Raw genomic sequence first — 11,965 nt, 5'->3', positions numbered from 1 at the left:
AATTTATTAGGTACTTAGCCAATGGGTGCATTCATTTCCTATGGCTGCTGTAAGAAATCACCCCAAACCTGGTGGCTTAGAAAACAAAAACTTGCTCTGGAGGTCAGAAGTCTAAGGGCAGTTTCACTGGCCCCAAAGCAAGGTGCTTGCTGAGCCTCTCTCTCCCTCCTGGGGTTCTGGAGACTCTGTTGCTTGTGTTTCTGGAGACGAGTGAGGCATTGCACATTTGTTCCCGGCTTCTGAGGACATCTGGGGATCCTTGTCTTGTGGTTGCATCATTCCTGTCTCTGTCTCCATCTCACACACACTTCTCCCCCGTCTCCCCCTGTGCACATAGAATCTGCTTCTGATTCTCTCCCATAAAGATACAAGTTGCACTTGGGATGCGCCTGGATAATCCCATCTCAAGATCCTCAGGTTAATCATCTTTCTCATGCCATTGAAGGTAACACTCACAGGATCCTGCGTTTAGGAAACAGATATATCTTTGAAAGGCTACTTTTCAGCCTACCACAAGGGAGCAAGTACTTTATACATCTTTACTTTTCCTACAGAGCCTAAGAGGTAGCTATTAGTTTTGCTATTTCACAGATTATTATTATTATTATTATTATTATTATTATTATTATTATTATTATTTCACACAGGAAATTGAGAGCCAGAGATACTTCCTAACTAACCTGCACTTCTCATGCAACTGCTAAGTGGCTCAGACGCTCTCCATTTCCCCCCAAGGAATATTACTGGGAGGGATGCCGGCCGATACACTATCCTGTGCAACTTTTTAAGGAATTCACTTGGCTTCACACTATCCTGTGCAACTTTTTAAGGAATTCACTTGGCTTCTCCCACCCTTCAGTATTTCCATGTGTAAAATGAGAATTATACCCTTCCTGACCTCAATCAGATGAAATTAGACGATTTTTATGACAATCCCTGGAAAACGATTACGCCTTCTATAGATGCAGGGGGTTATTTTTATCTAGAGTGGGTTCATCAGAAAGTCTTAGAGGAAAGAGACCACGTGGCTGAGCATCATGAATAAAATGCCAAAATATTTCTAGAAATTATCAGCAGCTTCAAGTGCTGGGGCTTCACTTAAAAGATAGTGAAATTCTTATGTAGATAGATTTAAAAAGTTTCCCTGTTTGAGGAATTACACCTGGAAGCCACTTCCTACAGAAAGATAGCAAGAAATGCTGAATTATTTCAAGATGGAAGGAGGAAGGAAGGTGAGGTTTTGTATTTTTTTTTTTTTTTTGGAGTTGTAGATGAACAGCATACCTTTATTTTATTTATTTTTATGTGGTGCTGAGGATCGAACCCATGCATGCTAGGCAAGGGCTTTGCAACTGAGCTACAGCCCCAGCCCTCCAAATCATCCACACGAAACGAGTTCTCTTCTTTATGAAGATCATCTCCTCCCCATCCTGGCCCTTCATAACCAGCATGTTAGGTGGATAGCAGTCGTTCCAGGTGCTGTTTGGGTCTGTTAACTTTCTGCAGTGTGTCTGTCACCTGGGTACTGGGGAGAGAATGGTGGGAGAACAGAGCACCTGGAGGTTGCAAAGGTAAGCAGGCAAATGAAGAAAGGGGGGAAAAAGGGCAGGCACGGTGGAAAAACACTTAGGAGGAACCTAGACGTCTTTATCAAAATTGATTTTAACTGGACAGGCCTCTCCTCTGCATCCATGCCATATTTATAAATCTAGATGAGATTGCAGAAAACACAGGCACTTAGAACACCGCGCAGCCGGCAACACAGCAGACATCACCAATCAATCACAGCGACCCAGCACTCCAGGCAGTCACTACCAGTCAATGAATTCTATCCATCACCTCCGCAGCTACTTGATAAGCCTAGAACATAAATTTCACTGCATTAATTAACTGACTTAATTCAAAAGGCTTTTTTACCTGCTGTTTGTACCCAAGCCGTAGCTGCTCGTTTACTATTTTGGTAACTGCCTGGTGTATTTGCAACACAACAATATCAGCTACTGATGGCTTGCTGTGCACTGAATTCACTGCATGGAATTCTCACAAATGTTAGTTTTCTAGGTAGCCAGAGCTCATCTGAATAAGATGCCAATCTAAGGGAAGGGTTCCCCTTACTATGTGTTTGAAGACTGCTGCTCCAGCCAGTCTCATTTCTGTAGAGGAGTGAACCATTCATTGCACGACCTTCTTCTCCAGTTCATTGCTGTGTTTATTATTAGATGATTTGGGGAATGCAAAAGAAGTTATTACCCTCCACAACACAGTGGGGGCAAGATTGGAAAACGACACCTTGTACTTGTGTAGACACAAAGTGAGGACATCCAAGCAAACCAGTAAAATGTAACCATTGTTGACTGTGGGTGGAGGGAGTCCAGGGATTCATTCTATCAACTTTGCTGTGTGTTTGAAACTTTTTACAATGATAAGCTGGGGGCAGGAGAGTGGATTGAAATACAGAGAATAGATACAGTTAAAAAGCAAAAGTAACTTCAGCTAAAAACCCCTTCATCCATGGGCTCTCTGCCACTTCTGTTTTTATTTATTTATTTTTTTTTCAATTTTTACTGAAATACAATTTGCATGGCATTAAATTCTCCCCTTTAAGGTAAACATATCAGTGCTCATTTTGTTGTGCGACTCACACTTCTGTCTAATTCTGGAACATTCCCCATCACCCCCAAAGGGACCCCAGCCTGGTCTGCAATTTGTCTCAGTTTTCCCTTCCCAGCAACCTCTGATCCACACTCTGCCTGTGAATTTGCCTGTTCCAGATATTTCATTTAAATGTGTTCACACAACATGAGACCCTCTCTGACTGGCATATTTTGCCAGTGTGTTTTCAAAGTTCTTCCATGTTGGAACTCGTATCAGAACTTCATTCCTGCTGATGGTTGGATAGTCACAATATGTCACATTTGATTTACTCACTCATCCCTTGACAGATGTGTGGGTGGCCTCTCTGTTTTGGTGATGGCAAACACCACTGCCGTGAATCTTGGTGTTTTCCTGGATGTGTCTCCAGTTGTCCTGGATCTAGACCTAGGAGTGCAATTACTAGGTCATTGAGAAACTCTGTGCTTGAACTTCAAAGGTCCTGCCAGAGTGTTTTCCCACCTGGTGGCTCTATTTTGCACACCCACCAGCAACATTTGATGGCTCTGATTTCCCCACACCCTCACCAACAGTCCTTATTGTCCTTTTGCCTTAAAAAAAAAATAGCCATCCAAGTGGGTGTGGAATGGTAACTCAATGTGGTTTGACTTACTTTTCCCTCATTTCAGTTTTTATTTTAATTCTGGTGGATTTAGGGGAAACTGTCTGCTGAGATACTGAACCTACAAACGCAACAGGGGACCTTAGGAGCGCTTCCTCCCGAGCCTCCTGCCATTGATTCTCTTCTTTCTTTCTCCCCCCACTTCCCACCTGCCCCCCTGCTGAAAGGCAAATGCTCCGCCCTGAGCTACACCCCCAGCCCCTCTTCTATTGATCCTTAGGCTTCATCCTGCATTTCTCCTGTTGTACCCCAATTGGTGTTTCCCTAATCTGAAAATCTGAGAGACTCCAAACCCCAAAACTCTTAGAGTCCTGACACGATGTCACAAGAGGACAAGTCCACACCTGACCTCACGGGATGGGTCGCAGTCAAAACCCAGGTCCAATGAAGATGTTCTAGACCATTAGCCTTCGGGCTGGGTATGTAAGGTATGCACGAAACAAAAATAAGTTTGGTGTTTAGGCTCGGGTCCCATCCTTGATATAGCTCACTATGTACGTGCAAATATTCCAAAATCTGAACTGCTTCTGATCCATGCATTTCACATAAGGAATGCTCAACCGCTACTCGTTCTCTTCGACTGTCTAACAAATGACCACAATCCTGTGGCTTCAAACCTTTATTGGTTCACAGTGCTGTAGGTCCAGCTGGGGTCTCAGTGTGTGGCATCAGGTTGAAACCAAGGTGGCGTCCTAGCTGAGCTCTCCTCTGGAGGTTCTGGGGGAAATTCCACGGAACTGAGACGCTCAGCTCCAGGAGACCACCCACATTCTTTGCCTCATGGTCCCCTCCAGTTGGCAACGGTGGGTGAAACCCTTCTTGTGCTTTGAAGCTGACTTTTTCTTATGAGTTTTAAAGTGCTCTTGTGACTAGGTCGATCCTGACCAGATCATCTCTGTAATTTAAAGTCAACTCTCCTGAGACCTTGTGATTCCGATTCACCTGCTAAATCCCATCACAGAAATACCTCCATCAGTGAGTAACAGGAAAAGGTGTGTGTAAGTAGCGCCTGGGAATCTTGCTGTACAGCTGAGAACTTTGATTCTGTGAGATCTTTGACATATACATTAAAATAAGTCTTTTGCTAGCCACGGCTTAAAAAACAAACAAAAAAATTATTTAGTACTAGAGATTTTAACCCAGGAGTGCTCTCCCACTGAACGACACCCCCAGCCCTTTTTGTTTTTCATTTGCAGAAGGAGGCACTTGTGATCCTCCTGCCTCAGCCTCCTGAGCTGCTGGGATGACAGGCATATGCCACCGCTCCCAGTTAGACATTTTTAAGATTAATGATCGAGTTTGTTTCTCTTTTGGCGGTGCTGGGGATCAAACCCAGGGCTTCATACATGCTAGGCAAGCACTCTACCACTGAGCCCCAGCTCCAGCCCTTCAAAAAGTCTTCACTCGGGACTCTACAAGGACCTCAGCCTGAAGGCTGATGTTGGGTAGCAACTGTTTAACGTATGACAACGACCTGCCAATCCACTAGTATCATCTGTCCCCTGTCTGTTGTTGTTGATTGCTGAGCCGATGCTCCTGCTGGCTTTGGGGGCTCTTAGCATGTTGATCAGGACCTTGCTGAACTTCGACAGAGTGATAAATTGCACACTTTTTTCCCCTCTCCTGATTCTGTGGCTCCTTTGAAAAGACGATCCCTCTGATGTGCCCAAGAAAATTCTCTTTGATGTTGCAAGTCGGGACACTTGAGCTTTTAAGGAATTTTAAGCAGAGAAAATTAGTCTCTGCCCATTTTGAGGCAAGCGCGGTCTTGCTCCTCACCGAGGACCTTGGCTTCAAGAGACGCTTTGTTCTCTGCCGTGTCGTTTCCGACTCCTGTCAACGAGTCTAGCTCCCATATTCTGAGACAGGAATAAATTGTCCCTTGTTATGTTAAGTAGAAGAAACTAAAGGGTGAACATGTGTGAGAGGTAAAGTGATTTGGGAAGAGAAAGCCGATCAGAGAGTGTTCCCATTGCCAAGGTCAGGTCAGAAGTCGCTAGTGATTTCTTTCTTTGATGCTGTCAAAATGTAGTAGGTTTTGACTGGTCCAAAAGCGGCACTTCCCAGTGTGTTTCCCTGAGACACCAGTTTCATAAGATGAGTGACAGGTGGGAAAAATTCTATGGTCAAACAGGTTAGCCATTATGGCTCGTTATGAATCTCCCCCTGGGGAGAGAGAGTCCGCTGTGATTTCCAAGCTTACCCAGGGCTTGGATGCCCAGTTTCCTGTTAAGGAAATACTTGTGAGATCAGAGCCGAAAGGAGCACACTTTGAGAAGGATTTGTGTCGAATTAATTCTTTGGCTTGAGATAATAGAAACATGCCAACCAGTCAAGAAAGAGACATATCTCTCCATTTAGGACACAAGTACATATTTGGGTCATAGATACACATAGAAGTATAGTCATTTTTTTTTGTATCTTCAACATTTCCTATTTATAGATGATTAATATTCTCCAGTTGAGGTCTTTGAAGCAACCTTGGACTTCTCAGTAACAATTTTATTTGCAGTGAATGGAGAAGACAAATAGTTCTTGGCCATCTCCAATGGCAGGGATGCTTGGGTACATCATTCTGTTTAAACTTTGTGATAACTTGACTGATGTAAGTGTCAATACCTTCAGTTTGAAAATGAAGACAGGGAAAACCAGAGAGGTGAAGTTTGCCTAAGGCCACACAGTTTGTAAGAGCCAGGGGGGGTGTCTGGATGCTGTGCAGTCTGACTTGACAGCCCGTCCCCTTTCCTTCAGAGCACTGGGTTCTCTGCCTTTCTCACTGATCTTCTTTAATTTGTGCCATAATGGAGTACGCTAATAATTGAATGTAGATGGAATATTTTGAACTGAGTTGTATTTCTCCACAGATCAGCATTAGGATTTCAGAGAAAATCATCTTCAACGACGAACAGTGGGTTTGGGTACGTGTGTTCTCAGTTGCCCCATTCCTCCTCTATTCTGAATGATCAGGGGTGGGGGAGGATTACATAATGCACCAGGAAACTAACTCTGATCTCACTCATTTCCCGATTTCTCTCTTCATAAAGGGAACGCTAGCTTTTCATTTATTGGTGAAATAATGCCGGCTCCAACGTCTTATTTCTGTGCCTGTTTCCTCCTCTCTAAGATGGGAGCCGTGATGTTCCGGGAGCAGAGAGAGGATCCAGCAAGGTCGTGAAATGGGACAATGACTTTCAAGTCCTTCCGTAAGGGTGCTTGGTGACTGCTAACTTCTCATCTGCCTTCTCATTGGGTCTGACTTAATTTTAGCAATTAAGAGAAAATCCAAGAAGTCAGAGGATCAGGGCCGCCCTGCAGGGCTGGAGACTAGTTACAGAGAAGCTAGACCTGTCCTCTCCCTGCCCTTAATTGGCTTTGCGGTGACTTAAGGGATGGCCGGTCAGTCCCCGACTCAGAGCAGACTTGAAAACTCAAGTCAACATGAACATACATTAATATTAACCAGAGAACAAATATTTGTGAAACTCCCTAGTCCCTTCATGTTTACCTTCGCTCTGGGAGACTAGTTAGCAGAGGTAACATCAAACAAAAAGAGTATTCCCCTCTTTGGGAAAGTTACACTCCTGGCTCTGGCCACCGGCCTTAGCCACTCCCTGTTCCTATGGGCAAGACAGCTGGCATGTAACCCAAACACGTGTCATTTCACAATGCCCCCAGGTGTCTGCAGAGCGGACACCGTGCCCTGCCCGTGATTAGGCCGCCTTATGGAATTAACGAATATTTACAGAAACACGCTTCCTTCCAGTACTTTCTCACATTTAACAGGTTTTGAGTCCGAAAATAGTTTAGCTCCTGGAAAATTATTTTCCCCAAGGAACATACAGGGTGGAAGACGAAAGAGTTTGACTTGGCTTAGAATGAAGCTAGGCCCATATTTGGCCACTGTTGGTGACCAGATTCACCAGCCCTGACCTTCAGCTGTTTGAGACAGACTCCGCTGGACCTCTCACTTCTGCCTGAAATCTTAACACACACGCACACACACACGCACACGCACACACGCACATGCGCACACACACACGCACACACACACGCACACACGCACATGCACATGCACATTCAGATCGTCAGCGTCCCTGTTCACGCGTCCCTCCTTCCCTAGGGTAACTAAAAGTGCCACAGCCATCTGGAAGCTCGACGCCTTTCCTCCCTGCTAATGGAGCCTGTCCTCGTCGTGTTCCCGCTTCATGACCCTCTGTGAGGCGGCTTCAGCGCACCTCCTCATCTTGGGCCAAGGCCCGTTGGCTGGGCGCACAGGGGGCGGAAGGTTTTCCCATCCTGTGGCCTCTCGCTCTTATGAGCCCTCTGACCCTCGTCCTCCGCCCCCAGTAGATTAACCCCATTATGGCGGGTCCACGCGGAGCCCTGGTGAGGCCGGGCCCACCACCGAACTGCACAGCCTAGGAGGGAGCGCTTTGCACAAAGCCCATTAAGGAGGTGACAGCTGAGCCTCCGTCTAGTAACTCACGGTGGCAAATCGGAACAAACTGTTCCTGGTTTTCTGTATTTGGAGGAGTCAATGGGTTGGGCTGGGCAGAGTGGGGAGGCTGCCGGTGGTGGAGGACGCAGCCTCCCCTTTCGCTTATAGGGGATTTAAAAATAGTGTCTCAAGAAAATGGTTGCAGACCAGAGATGGCAGGGACCAGTGTGGCTATCTGTTAGCTGCATGGGCTGGGGCGGCGGGGGATGGGCCGGGCCAGCAGCAGGTTTTGTCTTCCAAGGCTGATGACCAGTGTTCCCCAAGCCCAGCACAGCGCAAGGGCAACAGACCCACGGTCCTCCTTCTGTGCTGGGCAGGACCAAGCAACAGGACAGAGGTCCAGACAGCCTGGGACAGCCTCTCCTTGTGGGACACAGCTCCAGTCCTCCCTTTCTTTTGAATAATTTATTATTTTTTATGGAGGTAAAATATACATACATAAAAGCTACCTTTGAATTTTTGTTTTGTCTTTGTCTTGTACCAGGGATTGAACCCAGGGGCGCTTAACCACAGAGCCACATCCCAGCCCTTTTTTTAAAAAAATTATTTTTTAGAGCCTTGCTAAGTTGCTGAGAAAGGCTGGCCTCCAACTTTCAATCTTCCTGTCTCAGCCTCCTGAACTGTCTGATTACAGTTGTGTGCCACCACTCCTGGGCCTTTGAATTGTTTTTAAGTGTGGCATTAGGGTATTCATGTCATTGTGATGGTAGTGATAACTACCATCAAGCCATGGAACTCTTCCTTTTGCAAAACTGAAGCCCTGTCCCAACGAAACACCAAGTCCTATTTCCTGCTTCCTCCAGTCTGTACTCCTTCATCCTACTTTTTATATCTGTGAATTAAGTTCATAGAGGTGAACTACTACTGCTATTGTAGTAGCAGATGTCAGGATGCCCTTCCTTTTCACAGCTGAGTAATATTCCATTGTTCGGAGAGACTCCATTTCATTTATACATTTACCCATCAGTGGACACTGGGTAACTGCATTTTTTAAATTTTTTTTTTTTTTTTATATCAGGGATTAAACTCAGGGGCACTTGACCACTGGGCCACATCCCCAGCCTTATTTTGCATTTTATTTAGAGATAGGGTCTCACTACTTTGCTTCTGGCCTCCCCATTGCTGAGGCTGGCTTTGAACTTGCAATCCTCCTACCTCAGCCTCCCGAGCTGCTGGGATGACAGGAGTGCTGCCTTTTTGCAGTTGCCAATCATGCAGCAACAAACATGGGTGAATTCCAGTTCTTTTATAAAAATTCTCGTCTTCCTCTATTTCCTCCCCCACCCTTGGTAAGTTATTTTTCAGAAAATAACTCGTGACCACAAAGCAGGGGTGCAAAGCCTGCAAGTGACGTGGGGAAGTCCCTCCGTCAGACTTCAAACCCACAGACATCCCATCTGTCTCTTCTCAGAAGAGGCTTGTGTCTGGTGGCCTCATGTCTCTGTTTGCCCAGGATGGTCTCGGGTTACACCTGTTGTCCCCGTGTAAATTTTCATGGTACAACTTTGCACTCTCAGCAGGATCCTGAAATTCTACTGTTTGGGGCACTTTCAGTGTGAATTAGGGTTGAAGGCAGTGGTTCTTCATGGGGGGTTGCCTCCCAGGGGACAGGTGGCAATGTCCATGTCAGCATGAGCAGGTGGAGACCAGGGGTGCTGCTGAGCACCCTACAGAGCACAGCACAGCCCCCACCCCCCAAAGAAGTACCTGGCCCAAGGCCCACTGTGCAAGGAAGAAGGGAGAGAAGGAGAGGAAGTGGACGTTGGCTGGATGACCGGAGGACAGAGAAAAAGAGACGAGCTGCCCTGCAATAACCACAGGCCTGCAGGCTCGGGGATGAACTTGGCCTCCCTCCCACCTCTGCTTGGAGCGTGGCCCCTTTTGAAATCGCTCAGTCCCATCTCCATCTCCCTCTGGGCAGAGCCGCTAACGCAAGCCCCTGGTCTGATGGAGAGCGAGCTCCTGGCGTGCAGAACCCTGAGCTCCAGGCCACCTGCCAGCATAGGTTGTCACCCCCACCCAGACCCTAGAGGTGGGAGGCACAGGGTGGGGGAGGGCACGGCCCATGGTGAGCCCACTCCACTGACTCTAGAGTCACTGCCCGAACGCCTCCATTGATATTCCCAGAACACCCAAATGACGTGTGGCCGTTCCAGGTCCTGTGCGGTGCATTTAACAGCGTCTGGGTCACTGATGGAATGCAGAGGAGACTGGGTCCTGTCCTCTTCTGTCCCATGCAGGCACGTTCCAGCACCAGATTACGTAATGGTCCTGGTCGTGAGTGAGCACTCACCCATCTGGTCTGAGCTCAATTTGCAAATGCCACCCCCCACCCCCCACCGTGGGCTCCTGTAAATATTCATCAAAGATGAGGTCAGATGAAGCTTCGGACTTCAGCTAAGGATCATTATTAACACAAACCGAAGCCTTGTCCCCACCTGGGGAGGGGGGAATGACAATACGGTCAAGGGCGGGCCAAGAATCACATTTCAAGAGCTTAGGAGAAATCAGGCAGTGCTTAAATGAAATCAGGCAGAGCTTAAGTGAAATCAGGCTGCAGGAAGAGGCACGAGATGTTAATGGGGGGGGGGGACCCTGTGCCCAGTGACTGATGGAACTCTTCCTTAGGAACTTCACTGCCCCCACCGACTCCATCATGGTCATTTCCCTAAGTACAGTGGACACGGGTGAGAAATCTTTATGTCAATAAACAATATTTGCCAACCACATTTTCTTCATCGTGTTAATTCGGTCAGCCCACCTAGAAGGCTGGCTTATCTACTGATGAACTGGAAAATCAAAATGACCACAGAACTCACCTCCCGTCAGGGGAAAAGGGACTGTGGAAATACCGAGCATTATTTTCATGAGTCCGTAGGTCACACACGAGCAGCTTCTACCGTCCGGGGTTTATGGGCCCTGGCGTGGATCTCGGGACTCTGGGGAGGGGGAGGGGGAGCCGCCTCAGTTACAGAGAAAATAGATGACTAGCCTGGTGCTAATTAACCTCCCTTTAATTGATAATTAATTTTAAAACCTATTTACTCTCCCTGGAACAGCTGAGACTTTAAAGAGACCACTGTGAAAACAAATGGTGGATAAAGTCTTCTCTTAGGAAATGAGTGGGGCCTCCAGGGAGTGGGGAGATCCGGCCCCTTGGACCAGTCATCTTATTAAAGGATTCTGGATGCTCACGGAGGGGACAGACCAAAGTCACAGGGCAGTGACGGCCTTTCCAATTCACTCTCTTTGAGGACACTATCCTCACCTCACTCCTTGGTAGGGTGACCAACTTGTCCCCATATGCCTGGGACCAAGGAGTTCCCGGGACATGGGGTTTTGGGTGCTAGAGATGGGATATCTTCAGCCCCACTTCCAGAGCCCCAAATCCCTTGGGTGAATTCCTTCCAAAGCTCGCCTCCCTGACTCCAGGCATTTGCCTCAGTTTCCCCTTGATGCTGTTTGGCGACATTCTTTGATTTAAACCTCCCAGTGGATTACCCTCCTCGGGGACCCTTATAGCTTTGAATCTTTTTTTTTTTTTTTTTTTTTTGGTACCAGGAATTGACTCCAGAGCCTCTTCACCGCTGAGCCACATCCCCAGCCCCTATTTTATATTTTATTTAGAGACAGGGTCTCGCTGAGTTGCTTGGCACCTCGCTAAGTTGCCGAGGCTGGCTCTGAACTCGCGATCCTTCTGCCTCAGCCTCCTGAGCTGCTGGGATTACAGATGTGTGCCACCGCACCCAGCTGATGCTTTGAATCTTGAGATGCCACCAAAGAGCAAGTTTGCAATGCATTAGGTACTGAACCTTCATGGATAGGTTTAATTATATATTTTTTTTCTGATAGCAGCATGGTTACTGATAAAGAATACAAACAAAAAAATACGAGAGAATAGAAACGTCAGTGAATATAAATAACAGAGAGCAGAGTGGCTCATGGAGTCTCAGCCCTGTGGACGATGCTGTCAGCATGTTTGTGTAGACCCTTTATTCATCTTGAAGACACTGAAGTCACGTGTCTTTGGGTCAGTGTGGCATTTCCTCCCTTCCTTCCCTCACTCTTTACTGGACTGGGGCGAATAGAACCGTGGTCCTCACCCGTTCCCATCCTGATTACCCCAGCTGCTTGGCCAGTCCTTGGAAGTGGAGATTTTGCTATTCCTCACATGCTCTCGTGGTGTTTTGATA

General features: G+C 47.0%; 1 long non-coding RNA gene across 1 annotated transcript; it reads left to right on the top strand.

The window, feature by feature from the left end:
- Window positions 1-548: 548 nt before the first annotated feature.
- On the top strand, window positions 549-10,499 carry LOC144375222 (uncharacterized). Its single transcript, XR_013434780.1, has 3 exons — window positions 549-6,192; window positions 6,399-6,477; window positions 7,395-10,499. It is a non-coding gene; the product is annotated as an uncharacterized LOC144375222 (long non-coding RNA).
- The last annotated feature ends 1,466 nt before the right edge of the window (window positions 10,500-11,965 follow it).

The sequence above is a fragment of the Ictidomys tridecemlineatus genome, chromosome 2 (assembly GCF_052094955.1).
Source record: "Ictidomys tridecemlineatus isolate mIctTri1 chromosome 2, mIctTri1.hap1, whole genome shotgun sequence".
Lineage (NCBI taxonomy): Eukaryota > Metazoa > Chordata > Mammalia > Rodentia > Sciuridae > Ictidomys > Ictidomys tridecemlineatus.
Note: the sequence above shows the minus strand (reverse complement) of the source record. Positions and strands in the feature narration are given on the sequence as shown.